The sequence below is a fragment of the Balaenoptera ricei genome, chromosome 15 (assembly GCF_028023285.1).
Source record: "Balaenoptera ricei isolate mBalRic1 chromosome 15, mBalRic1.hap2, whole genome shotgun sequence".
NCBI lineage: Eukaryota > Metazoa > Chordata > Mammalia > Artiodactyla > Balaenopteridae > Balaenoptera > Balaenoptera ricei.
The window spans coordinates 14,738,974-14,752,115 of record NC_082653.1 but is presented as its reverse complement, the minus strand read 5'-3'; the positions used below and the strand labels follow the sequence as shown (position 1 = coordinate 14,752,115).

General features: G+C 45.0%; 1 long non-coding RNA gene across 1 annotated transcript; it reads right to left on the bottom strand.

Moving 5' to 3' along the window:
• Positions 1 to 3,948: 3,948 nt before the first annotated feature.
• On the bottom strand, positions 3,949 to 13,047 carry LOC132349299 (uncharacterized). The gene is made up of 3 exons (XR_009497642.1): positions 12,840 to 13,047; positions 7,734 to 7,984; positions 3,949 to 4,251 (listed from the first exon to the last, which is right to left on the bottom strand). It is a non-coding gene; the product is annotated as an uncharacterized LOC132349299 (long non-coding RNA).
• Positions 13,048 to 13,142: the final 95 nt, after the last annotated feature.

The window sequence follows — 13,142 nt, the reverse complement described above, 5'->3', positions numbered from 1 at the left end:
AGGGCTTTAATTTAAATCTCACTCCCCCTCTCCATTCAGAGTAGAGAGATAGTATAGCATGGTAGCTAGGAGAACAAACTATGGATTCAGACTACTTGGGTCCAAATCCTGGCTCTACCACTTACTAGCTGTGTGACCTTGGGCATGTTGCCTAACCTCTCTGTGCCTCAGTTTCCTCCTTTGTAAAATAGAGATAGTAAAAAGACCTATTTCAAAGGATTATTGTGAATGTTGCTGAGTTAACATATCTAAAACACTTAGAACAGTGCCTGCCATGTACTGCTCAATGAGCATTAGCTGGTAGTAGTTTGCCAGCCTATTGCACACTCATAGAACTGTGCTCTTCTGTCTTAAAATTACCTTTCCAATCAGAGGTTATGCAATGGGATATGCAATGGGTTACCTCCTAATCCCACAGCTGAGGATAAAGAGGTACTAAGTATAAAGCAGGGGCCCTTGACCTGAGGTTCATGAACTGGGAAAAACCTACTTTCATATTTTCATTTATTTCTTACTGAAATTAAGCATTCCTTTCTATTAGGAATGTAGTCAACAAACAACAGTATTAGCAGAGCCTGCTATATTGTCTCCAACTGAAATCACAGATATTTCATATCACAATTATTAGAGATGTCTTGAATTATTGTTTGCACATATCATTACTTTGAAATTATGTAAATTTTAGACTCACCACTAGATCTTATTAGTTAAACCATTAATAAAGAAGCACATACAGTGCTATATCACACATTTGTCTTTTTAATATTTTGATGACTGTATTTCAATATAATTGGTTTTCTTTGTAACCCTATTTATCATATTTTATGCATTTTCAAACATTTTCCTGAGAAGGGTTCCTAGGCTTCTCCAGATGGTCAGAGGGGTCCATAACACACAAAAAAACTTAAGAATCTAAAAAAAAGTAGTCAATCACTCTTAGACATAAATCGTAGCAATGTTTTTTTGGATCTGTCTCCTAAAGCAAAGGAAATAAAAGCAAAAATAAACGGGACCTAATTAAACTTGAAAGCTTTTGCACAGCAAAGGAAACCATCAACAAAACGAAAAGACAACCTACTGAATGGGAGAAAATATCTGCAAATGATATGACCAATAAGGGGTTAATATCCAAAATATATAAACAGCTCATACAACTCAACATTAAAAAAACAACCTGATCAAAAAAAATGAGCAGAAGACCTGAATAGACATTTTTCCAAAGAGGAAATGCAGATGGCCAACAGGCACATGAAAAGATGCTCAATATCAGTAATCATCAGGGAAATGCAAATCAAAACCACAATGAGATCTCACCTTACACCTGTCAGAATGCCTATCATCAAAAAGAACACAAGAAACAAATGTTGGCGAGGATGTGGAGAAGAGGAAACCCTCATATGCTGTTAGAGGGAATGTAAATTGGTGCATCCACTGTGGAAAACAGTATGCAGGTTTCTCAAAAAACTAAAAGTTGGGAATTCCGTGGTGGTCCAGTGGTTAGGACTCTGTGCTCTCACTGCCGAGGGCCCGGGTTTAATCCCTGGTTGGGGAACACAAGCTGCGTGGCGCAGCCAAAAAAAAAAAAAAACAAAACCCTGAAAATAGAACTACCATGTGATCCAGCAATTCCTGGATATACATCCAAAAAAACCAAGACACTAATTCAAAAATATAAACACACCCCAATATTCATAGCAGCATTATTTACAACAGCCAAGATATGGAACAACCTAAGTGTTCATCAGCAGGTGAATGGATAAAGAAGATGTGGCTTATATATACAATGGAATAGTACTCAACCATTAAAAAGAATGAAATTTTGCCGTTTGCAAAAGCATGGATGGACTTCGCGGGTATTATGCTAAGTGAAGTAAGTCAGAGAAAGACAAATACTGTATGATGTTACTTATATGTGGAATCTAAAGCATACAACAAACCAGTGAATATAACAAAAAAGAAGCAGACTCACAGATATAGAGAACAAACCAGTGGTTACCAGTGGGGAGAGGGAAGGGGGGAGGGGCAATATAGGAGTAGGGGATTAAGAAGTACAAACTATTATGTATAAAATAAGCTACAAGGATATTTGTACAACACAGGGAATATAACCAATATTTTATAATAAGTATAAATGGAGGATAACCTTTAAAATTGTGAATTGCTATATTGTACACCTCTCACATATACATCAACTGTATTTCAACCAAAAAAAAGAAAGTAGTCAATGACTGGGACGAGGAGCTCTCCTCAGGGTACACTAAGAAGTGAGTCAGTCATGAGGACTTTATACATATCCTTATTTAATCCTTGTAACACCCTAATAGGTAGGTAGGTAGGTATTACTATTCCCATTTTATAGATGAGAAAATTGAGGCTCAGAGAGGTGGGTAAATTACCCAAGGTCACGGGACACTATACTAGTGGTGAAGTCCATGCTTTTAGTGACTTCAATATCCTGCTTCCTATATAAATCCTCTTAGTCCTTCCACTATCCTGCCAAGTAAGTATCCTATTCCTCCATTTTACAGATGAGGAAACTGAGACTCAAAGATGATAAGTTATCTTTTCTCATAGATAAACAACAGAGTCAGGATTCAAACCCACGTCTGTCAGGCTCCAAAGGCCATGTGCCCCACTGTGCCCTGTGGAGTTGACGAAAGGTACCATCAGCCTTGGAGAGCAGATGGTTTATCAGATATATGACTCAGGCAGACCTTTTCATGCCATCCACTGGGATTAGACGGTTTAGAAAGAAATTACTTTTGCTGCTTTTGCTATGGGGTTACAGAGCGCTGTGTGGAACATCTTCGTGGATGTGAAATACACACTGGCATCTGGGAAACTCCATTAGCTGCTATTGTCTAGACAGAGTTAAAAGTAGGAAGCAGGAGATACAAGAATACACAAGTAGGAAGTTCTGTATTGGGCTCATGCTGAAACGGAAAGAACCATTATTTTGAAACCATTAATGATGAACTTGGTAAAGATCAAAGTAGTCTTGTGACCTGTAAATCTAATGAAATGAAAATGAGGTAATGGTATGTTTTATAACTGTTGAGGATCTGAGAAACTGGAAATTATCTCAGCGTGAATACCATAAGGGAACAGGGAACAGTGGAAGCCATCTAGAAAGGGATCTTTATTCAGCTTTATTTATAGCAGGTATTCGTCTTGTCTTTCAGAATGGAGATCGCAAAGGAGTTGGCTTCACCTTGCTGGGTGTATGAAAATACAATGGTTGTCACAGTCCCAACTGCGTCCTTCCATAGAACATAGCATGTACAAAGGAGTGAAAGGCAGACAGTGCTATGAAGAGGGGGCTGAATAGCTGGGGCTAGGAAAGGTGACAGGAGGAAAGAGAAAATAGGAGAAGAAGAAAAGAACTAAGGGATTCTTCCCACCATCACCCAACCCCTATTCTCTGGACCTGAGCTGTCTAATATGGTAGCCACTAGCTATATGTGACTATTTACATTTATTAGGAGTAAATAAAAAATCCACTTCCTTGGCTGCACTCACCACCTCCCAAGTGTTTAATAGGCACATGTAGTTAGTGGCTATCATATTGGATGGCACAGACACAGAATGTTTCCCTCACCCTGGAAAGGTCTATTGGACAGCACTGATAAACACCCAATTCTACCTATAAGTGTAGGAGAATTCAAAGTCCAGGACAAGTGGAACCCCGTGACTGTAACATCCCCAGCCCATGGGAAGACAAGAGTAGAATCTTCCGAAGTGGGACAGAAGAGTGCCAGGTTCCTGTGTGACCTGGCACATATACTCTCTAGGACTCAGTTTTCTAATATTAATGAGTAATATAAATATTTTACTGGATATTATAGGAAAATTACATAATTAACTAAATTCTTATGATAACCATGTGAGCTATTAGGCCCATTTTAAAAACTAAATTTATTTATTTTATTTATCTTCATTTTTGCCTGGGTTGTGTCTTCATTGCTGCGTGCAGGCTTTCTCTAGTTGTGGCGAGCGGGGGCCACTCTTGGTTGCGGTACCTGGGCTTCTCATTGCAGTGGCTTCTCTTGTTGCGGAGCATGGGCTCTAGGCGCACGGGCTTCAGTAGTTGTGGCTCACGGGCTTCAGTAGTTGTGGCTCACAGGCTCTACAGCACAGGCTCAGTAGTTGTGGCGCACGGGCAGCATGTGGGATCTTCCTGGACCAGGGCTTGAACCCGTGTCCCCTGCACTGGCAAGCCGATCCTTAGCCACTGCGCCACCAGGGAATCCCCTGATTTTAACAGAGGAGAAACCAGAGTTTAAGACCGTGCTCAAGGTCACATGGTCAGGAGCAGAACCTGGCTTTGGACTCAGGCCTCTGACTTCAGAGGCCACATTCCTACCCACCTAACTACCCCTGCTGCTCGGTTCCTCATATGCAAATGAAGCCGCCTTTGTTGGATTCTCCCAGAAACAGAAACTGAGACAAGGACTTAAGTGCAGCTGGTTTATTTGGAAGGTGGCCTCAGGAAGTACACATGGGGGAGTGGGGAAGTGAAACAGGGAGGGGAAGGAAGCCATTACAGGGTGGGTTAAGGACCAGGTTACACTGTGGGCAATGGAGCTTAATCTTGATGGGGGAGACAGTGTAGAACATGCACCTCTGAGTTATCCCACCTAAGGAACGAGGGAGCTAGGTATTCATCCATCAAATCCTTGTCATTGGTAGATGGCTGTTCCCAAAGGCATTAACTCTGGCACTTCTGTCTTGAGCTCAAGGGCTAAACAAGCTCCAGTAACCACACAAGGCCCCCCAGGCAGAGGCCACAGGTGCTTGAAGTAGGGAACAGGGACGTGTATATGGAGGGCATGTGAGTGGTGTACCAACAAGACGCTACATAGGAGATTGGACTGAGTGCTCTCTTTAACAAATTAGTGGCTAGTTGAGCTTGGCATTAGGTATTTTTACATCATAAAATTTGAAACCATAATGATTAACAGTCTGCCAGAAAATGTTTACAGGGAAAGCCTGGAGGTACAATTAGACATCTGAGCTGATTTTCAACATGGATGACAGAGTAAAGGGTTAATATTGATATACAAAGATCTCTTTGAAATAGGAGGGAAGGGGTCAGGGCACAACCTCTAAAAGAATGACATAGCCATTGAGGATACAACGTAAACTGGTTAGAACCAACTAGGTCCAAGATGGCAGAAGATTCGACTTCCAGTAGACCTTGAGCCTCATTATACACTCATTGTAATACACTAGTGTATGCTAAATGACCCACCAGCTCCATGACATTTCTGAGGCCGACCATCAAAGATCAAAAAGTGGGCAGTGGCCCAATTCCTGGAAATGTCTGCCCCTTCCCCAAAGTAGTTGGAATAATCCTCCTACTCCTTAGCCTATGAAATTACCCAGCCCATAAAAACTAATCATCCCATATTTCAGTCCGTCTCACCTTAGATGGTCCACAGTCTGTCTGAGGAGTGTTTCTCCCAAGGCCGTTCTCGCCTTTTGAGACAGACCACATCTGTCTATGGAATGTGTGTCTCTCTAAATAAATCCACTTCTTACCTATCACTTTGGCTCTCACTGAATTCTTTCTGTAATGAGACGTAAAGAACCTGAGCTTCATTAAGTCCTGAGACCAGGTGTGTGATCTCGATGAAAAGACAGCGAGTTCAAGTCCCAGTTTGGGTTCTGGCTAGGTTCGAGTCCTGGCCCGTGGGTTCAAGTCCCATCTGAATTGTGCAGTTTCATCTTCATTAGGTCTGGGACTTTGTCTAGTTAGTAGTGTAACTTCAACATGTGACACACAGTAAATACTCCAAGAATATTTGAATGAATTAATGAATAAATGAAATTGATAAGAAAAAGACAATTGGGTAGAAAAGTGGGCAAAGGATATATACAGTTAGTTTATAGAAGAGGAAATTCAAATGGTTGATAAACCTTTGATAGGGTGTTGAATTTCACTAATAATTGGGAAAGTGTAAATTAAAGCAACAATGAGATATCTCTCTTCATCCATCAAACTGTCAAATAGTAAAATGAATGATGACGTCTAGTGATGGTGAGAATGCAAAGTAAAGGTCCCTTCATATAGTTTTTAAAAACTATTTGAAAATATCTGTTAGCATTTACAATACGCACACCCACAAATTCCATATCTAGAAATCTGTTTTATAGAAATAAAAGTACAAATGCCTAAGCATATGTGTACAAGCATGTGTGTTGTTACAACATGCTTTGCAGTAGTAAGAACTTGGATGCAGGCTGAATGTACGTCAACAGAAGAATGGTTGAATCAATTGTGACAAGTCCACACCATGGAATATTACACAGTTATTAAAAAAGGAATGTGTCAGATCTGTGTCTACTAGCCTGGAATGATTTCCACCATATATGGTTAAGTGAGAAAGTGATTGCAGAAAAGTGATAAAGATTTCTTTTTCTATGGAATAAACAAACATATCGGACTTCTCTGGTGGCGCAGTGGTTAAGAATCCGCCTGCCAATGCAGGAGACACAGGTTTGATCCCTGGTCCGGGAAGATCCCACATGCCACGGAGCAACTAAGCCCATGCACCACAACTACTGAGCCCATGTGCCTAGAACCTGTGCTCCGCAACAAGAGAAGCCTGCGTGCTGCAACGAAGATCCAAAGCAGCCAAAAAAACAAACAAAAAAACCCCAAAAAAACTAAACAACCAAACATATCCTTAGATATGAAGGAAGATACCTAACAGGCTGTTACAGGGAGGGGGCTGTAAAGACAGAGGAAAAAACAGGCATTTATGAAAGTGAAAATAATATGTATGGTATAATGTTATAGGAAAATACAATACAGGAAATTTGCCTATGATATCCTTGGGAAAGAAAAATCTGAAGGTATATATGGACAAGGGCAACAAGGTGACACGTACAAATAAAAATATTGATTTAATTTCAGGATGGGACCATAGGTAATTTTTTGGTCTTTTTTTTTTTTGGCCGTGCTGCTTGTGGGATCTTAGTTCCTCGACCAGGGATTGAACCTGGGCCACGGCAGTGAAAGCACCAAGTCTAAACCACTGGACCGCCAGGGAACTCCCCTTTTTGGTCTTTTTAAAGTGTCTGCTTCATATATATAACGTGAGCAGGAAAGATTTGATAATTCATTGGGCTTCGGCTATATGAAAAGATGCAGAATTGTATTTCTTCATCTGGATTCCCAAACTTTATTTTCTTTCCCTTATTAATTCACTGAGAAGAATAGCTCTTTCCTCAGGGTTTGGTATTTTTGAAGGCAATCAGACTTTTGACTTTTGAGGATATTTTCCCCACATTATTGGGCCAAGAAAGTATCTGCATTCTTTGTTTTTGCGGTCTGGTGTATGCCCAAACTTAGGAGGAGGAAGGGGAAAGGAGAAAATGCCTTTCCACATAGAGAACTACAACTCGTGGTAAATGTCCTGAAGGACTGTGGCAGTGCAAATAAGTTGTTTTGGCTGCTCAGCATCTAAACATTCTTCTTATTTGAGGAGAATGGGGCAGGGGCAGGACCCACCAAGGAGAACAAGAGGACACAGATAGTCTTTCTTACCTCCTGGCAACCAGAATATGGAGTGTAAGCCATGATGGCCATTCTGATGTCCCTTCCCAAGACTTTGAACCTTGAGGGAATGATGCTCAACTTCAGAGTCATTTAGAGGTTGTATTAGTTAACTATTGCTGTGTTAGAAATTACCCTAAAATTAGTGACTTACAAACATTTATTATCTCACCGTTTCTGTGGGCCAGCAATCCAGGAGCAGCTTAGGTGGGTGGTTCTGATTAGGGGGCCTCTCACAAGACTGCAGTCAAGGTGTCAGCTGGGTTTGCAGTCATCTGAGGCTTGACTGGGGCTGGAGGATCCACTTCTAAACTCTCTTATGTGGCTGATGGCCAGAAGCGTCGGTTCCTCGCCATCCATGTGGGTTTCTCTATAGACTACTTGGGTATCCTCATGACATGGCAGTTGGCTTCCCCAGAGCACCTGATGGGAGAGAGAGAGAGAGACAGGGAGAAAGAAGGAGAGACGAAGGAGAGGCAGAGAGAGTATATGCAACAGAGCACATACAACTGAAGCCTCAGTAGTTTTAGAAAGTAACCTTGGAAGTGACATATCATCACTTCTCCTGGTTTCTACTGGTCACACAGACCAACCCTGGCGCAATGAGGGAGGGGACTACCCAAGGGTGGGAAGGCCAGGAGGCAGGATCACTGAGGGCTCTTGGAGCTGGGCTAGCACAGAGCTGGTTTGTAAGACCTGTTCTGTAGCAGAGTCTTGACTGTGTCCTGCCTCCTGCGGTTCCTGCCTAAGTTTGGTTCTTCAGCCTTCCCATCAGTTCTACGAGTTGCCTGACATCCTTCCAACACTCTCTTCTATTTAAGTTCGCCAACTCTCTCTTCTTTTGCTTGCAATGGCAACCCTGACTAAAACGGGTGCTACAGGAGAGGACAGCAGTGGGAAAGGTGAGTTGGTAGTGGAGGAACTCACTTTAGATAAGGTAATCAGGGAAAGCCCCTCTGAGGAGGTGTCATTTACCCAGAGGGCTGAATGGTGAGATAGTCAGCAGATGAAGCGTGAAAGGACAGACATTTCAGGCAGAGGGAGCAGCACGGACAAAGGCTCTGAGGTGGGAGCTGAGAGGCCTGGACGGCTGCAGTGTAGCAGGCAAGTGGGCAAGTGGAGGGAGAGGTCAGCGGAAGCCAGATCACGCAGGATCTCGAGGCCATGGTAAAGCACTTGGATCCCTTCCCCCAACCGAATCCATCTCTTATTCCAGACATCAGGGTCTGAGAAGGCTGAGGATCAGACCTGAGGTCCCCTTGTCTGGGTATCAGGATCAGCCAAGCCAGTGAGTGGCTTTAACCAGATCATGATAAAGAACTTCTTTGTCAGCTCACCCGTCTGTTTTGCTAGCTTGTGGGTTTCCTTAATTTCTGTTTGGGTTCCTTCCTGAGTTCCTTAGTTCCCTTTGATAAATTCCAACCCAACTCTGCTGAGCTGAGGGGAAAGATTTTTGTCCACTGTTGGGCCTGGGAATCCCAGCTAGAGAGTCCGGTCATCTGGGGAAGATGGGCAATTACCCTGGATGGTGTGGGAACGAGCAGGTGGATTCCAGTGGATCCCTTCAGTCTCATTTCACGGTCCCACATTCATTCAACAGTTGTTCAGCATCCAGCATGTGCCTGGGCTCCGTGTGGGCCTCTGGCTACAAAGATCCTCTTTTCCAGGAATCAAGTTAGGTATGAGGGATGGCCCAGTCCAAACATTATTGAGTGACAGTTCCCTGTTACTTAGGAGCTGGTAAAAGCCACCGGCCCTATGTACCCTGCATTCCAAATGGGAGCCAGATACTTCCTCTCCAAGGTTTACTAAAGGGGTAGAACTTGTCCTATATCCCCTAGCCAAAACCTTGTTTTCCTTTTCCTTGCCCATAAATAATCCTGGGGAGGGAGGGGTTCTTTGGTTTTATTGAGGAATATAGTGTCTATGGCAGAAGACAATCCCCACCTCCACACCTTTAATTGGGAGTCCCTCCTGGATATTGAGGGGTGACTTCAAGAAGGGGATGCTGGGATGCTGTTCCCCAGTCGGGGTCTACTTGGTAGTGGACTTGCTATGCTTCTCCGAGCAGGGAGGGAGAAAGATGGAGAGGGGAGGAAGTGGAGTAGCTGGCCAGGATGTATGAGTTTCTCTGGGTCAAGTGGATGTTGCAGTAATTAGCCAGGCTTGCCGGTACCCCACTCAAGCAGGCTGACTGCTGAACAAGAGGGCCCCACCAGTGGCAGGGGCCCTGGTGGTGGGGCACGGTAGGAGAGCTCAAGTCGGAGCTGGATGCTCCTCGTCAGAGAACCTTGCAGTGGAGAAGCCCCTACCTAAGAGACTTACTTATGCACCCCATGAGAAACCATGTATGGACACTTGCTTCCCTGGGTTAGCCAGGGAAGCAGGGTCAAGCAACAGGGAGAGGCCTATATTGCAGAGGGCTGTTCCTGCTCCCTACTTCCAATTTCAATAAAGGGAGGGTGCGAGGGCGTATCTCCCAACCAGGCCATGCCCCCCCCTTCCACTTTTTATCCAAACAGGTGGGGTCCCGGCACAAGTCAATCCTTGGATAAGTAAGGGAGATGATAAAATGAGATTTAAATTGAGTTTGAGAATGAAGCTTTCAAGGATGGAGGTTTAACAACAGAAAGTGATCCAAAAGTAATACAATCTGCCCAAGATGTCATTAAAGGATGGAAAACGGAGATTCAACTCAGCAGGGCTGAAGGCAGAGATTAGGGGAAAAAAAGCTTTATTATTATATCCCACCAAGTTGAGTTGCCTCAATACACTGGTACTGTGGGTAAACAGAATAACTGAAATATGGCTTGGTAGGACTGGAGTCTTGCTTAGGCAAGCAGCTCCAGGGTTCTGAGAGGGCCCAGGGAGGTAGGTGTGCACATCCCAGGTTGGCTGATGGAGAGGGCTTTCCAGAGAAGGGGCACCTGAGTTGAGCCTTGAAGGATGAGAAAGAGTTGGTTCAATGAAAGGACAGTGGGAAAGGGCTTTCCAGGGAGAGATGACAACACAGTCTGGAGAGTAAGTTGAAGGCAGGGAGGACAGTTAGAGAGGCAGGCCAGGAAACCCATGGCCTTGAGGTCCTGTGGGCTTAAGGAGTGAGGGCTCTGGGGAGTTGATTCAAACCTGGGAGCAGCACAATCGGGTTTGCATCTTAGAACCATCTAGTAGCTGGATTCTGGCAGCGCTGTGGACTTGACCTCCAGGCACGCTTCTCATCCATTCACCTGGCCCTGGGACCCCCACCTCCCTGCAAAGGCTATTTCCTCTGTGATTCCAAAATCCTGGGTCCCCACTCTTTGGAATGTCCTTTGCCCTGCTCCCGTCACGGAACCCTTCATAGTTCCACCCTTTGATGGGACTCTGAAATATTGCCACCCTCCCCATAAGTCATTGTCTCTCTTTCCTTCTCCAGCGCAAGGAGATTAGATGCCTTCTCTGGGCCCATGCCCGCCAGCCCATGTCTCCTTGGGATATGCATATACTAAAATATCTTCCCTTTATCTCATCTGGTCTTCGCCCCATGGGGCCACCCGAAGGCTACTATTTATTCTTTCACACAGTAATTTAAGCTGCTTTAATTGCTGCTATGATATGTTTTATATAACATAATTAATGTTTTAATTCTGTGTACTTGCTTCCCAAGGCAGTTTTGTGAAGGGTCCAATTTTAGAATCAAGCAAATAAAGAATAAGTAATGGCTGAAGTTATTATAGTAACGCCCTCCCTAGCCCCCCTAGGAATTAAAACTGTGCTTGTTTTTTCAGTGTGGGTTAAAAAGGGAAAAGATATTTTAATGTTCTCTCTATCCCAGGCATGCTTATGTGGCTTTCATGACGTCCTCTGGTCTTTGTTTTCGAGTGTTCTGGGACTACTGGTGTCTGACCATCAACTTGAGGTCTGTGTTGGGACTACCAGCTTTGTATCTCCTTCCCGATGGAGGCTGTGCTTAGAATAAGAAAAACCTACTCATTTATTCATTCAGCAAATGCGTATTGGTGCCCAGGACTGGCATAGATTCAGTCCTGCCCTCAACGAGCTCACCATCAAATGGGGCCAGGCAGATGGGGGTGATAATCCAGCATGCTAATGATGTGGGAACATGGGGGTAGGGGCCAAGGTGGGGTGGAGTATCTACCTTTGTCTCAGGGAGTTAGAGGAGGCTTAACTGAAGAGGAGGAGAAATTTAAACTCATTCGAGGAAGGAGAAGGAAGGAAGAAAACAGCAAGACAGAAAAAACTGTGTGTTTGGAAAGTGGGGAGACGGCAAGTATGGCTGAAGCCAGCGTGCATGGAGGACATGGCAGGGTGTGAGTGTAGGAGGAGAGGGTGGGGCTGAGTGGAGACTCAGCTGTGACAGGAGAAGGAATTTGGAGCATCCTGAGGGCATAGGGGAGCGCCGAGTTTTTAAGCAGTGAAGTGCCCTGATCAGATCAGATCCTGCAAGAGAGAACTGCAACAAAGTAAACAATGAGGGGGAGAGAGAGAGAGAGAAAGGTGGGGTGGGGAAGCTGCCTGGAACATAGCAGAGATTCAACAAATACTTATTGAATGAGTGAGGCTGTTGCAGCAGCCCAGGTAAAAGATGCTGAGCCTCTGAATTAGGGTAGTGGCAGGGGGGATAGAAAAGAGGCAATGGATTCCGGAGGTAGAATCTGCAGGTCTGCAAATGTGCCCTTTGCAGCAGAAGCCAGGAGAATGGGGTTAGCAGCCCTCTCCTCTCCCATCCTCCCTGATCTGTGCAGTCTGGCCTTTGGGCCCAGTCCAGAAATTCAGAGCTTGGAGGGGCATCACCCCAACCACTGTCTAGTTCAAACTCCTCAGGTTTCATTGAAGAAAACAGGCTCAAGGAAACTCAGCCCATCAGAAGCAGAGCCTAGACCAGAACCCAGCTGCTTCCTGCTGCAGAGCAGAGAGTGTTAACACTGGTTCAAGAACAGCTAGGAGGGTTTGAACTGGGGAAATAATAGGTACAAGGGTGTGTGTGTTTCTGCAGAACTAGGGGGTCTCCAGTGTCCTAAGATTCTCAAGCGGTCCTACGATCCCACGAAAGTCTGATCTACTCTAAGTGCCTGTCTTCAGGCGGTGGATGGGAACTGGGATGGAATACAATCTGGTGGGGACTGCATGGATGGATGGATGGATGGATGGATGGATGGATGGATGGATGGGGAGGCTGGGACGCTGCGCCCACGCGAGGGAATTTCCTTTGAAAGAGAGCGAAACTGTAAGCTGAGAAACTCTTTTCCATGAAAGGCCCCCCCAGCCCTCCTCTCACCACTCAGCTGTGACCTTCCCGTTTTCTGGGAACTTCCTCAGGCCTCTCCATCGCGGTGTGGGACTCTTTCGGTTCTGCCGGGATTGCCGGAGGCGGCGGGGAAGAACCGGGGCGGGGGAGTCTTCCCAACAGCCATAGGGATCTCTCTTCACTCCCTTCGCGTCCTCCCCACCCCCAGGAAGCGGGCTGCCTCCTAGGCCAATTCAGCTCGGCCTTTGTAGTCCGGGGGGGGGAGGAGTCTCAAGAAGGGCTCTCCTTGGAACCACGCCTCCCGGTTCCCCGACCCGTCCCCGCCCAAGGCGC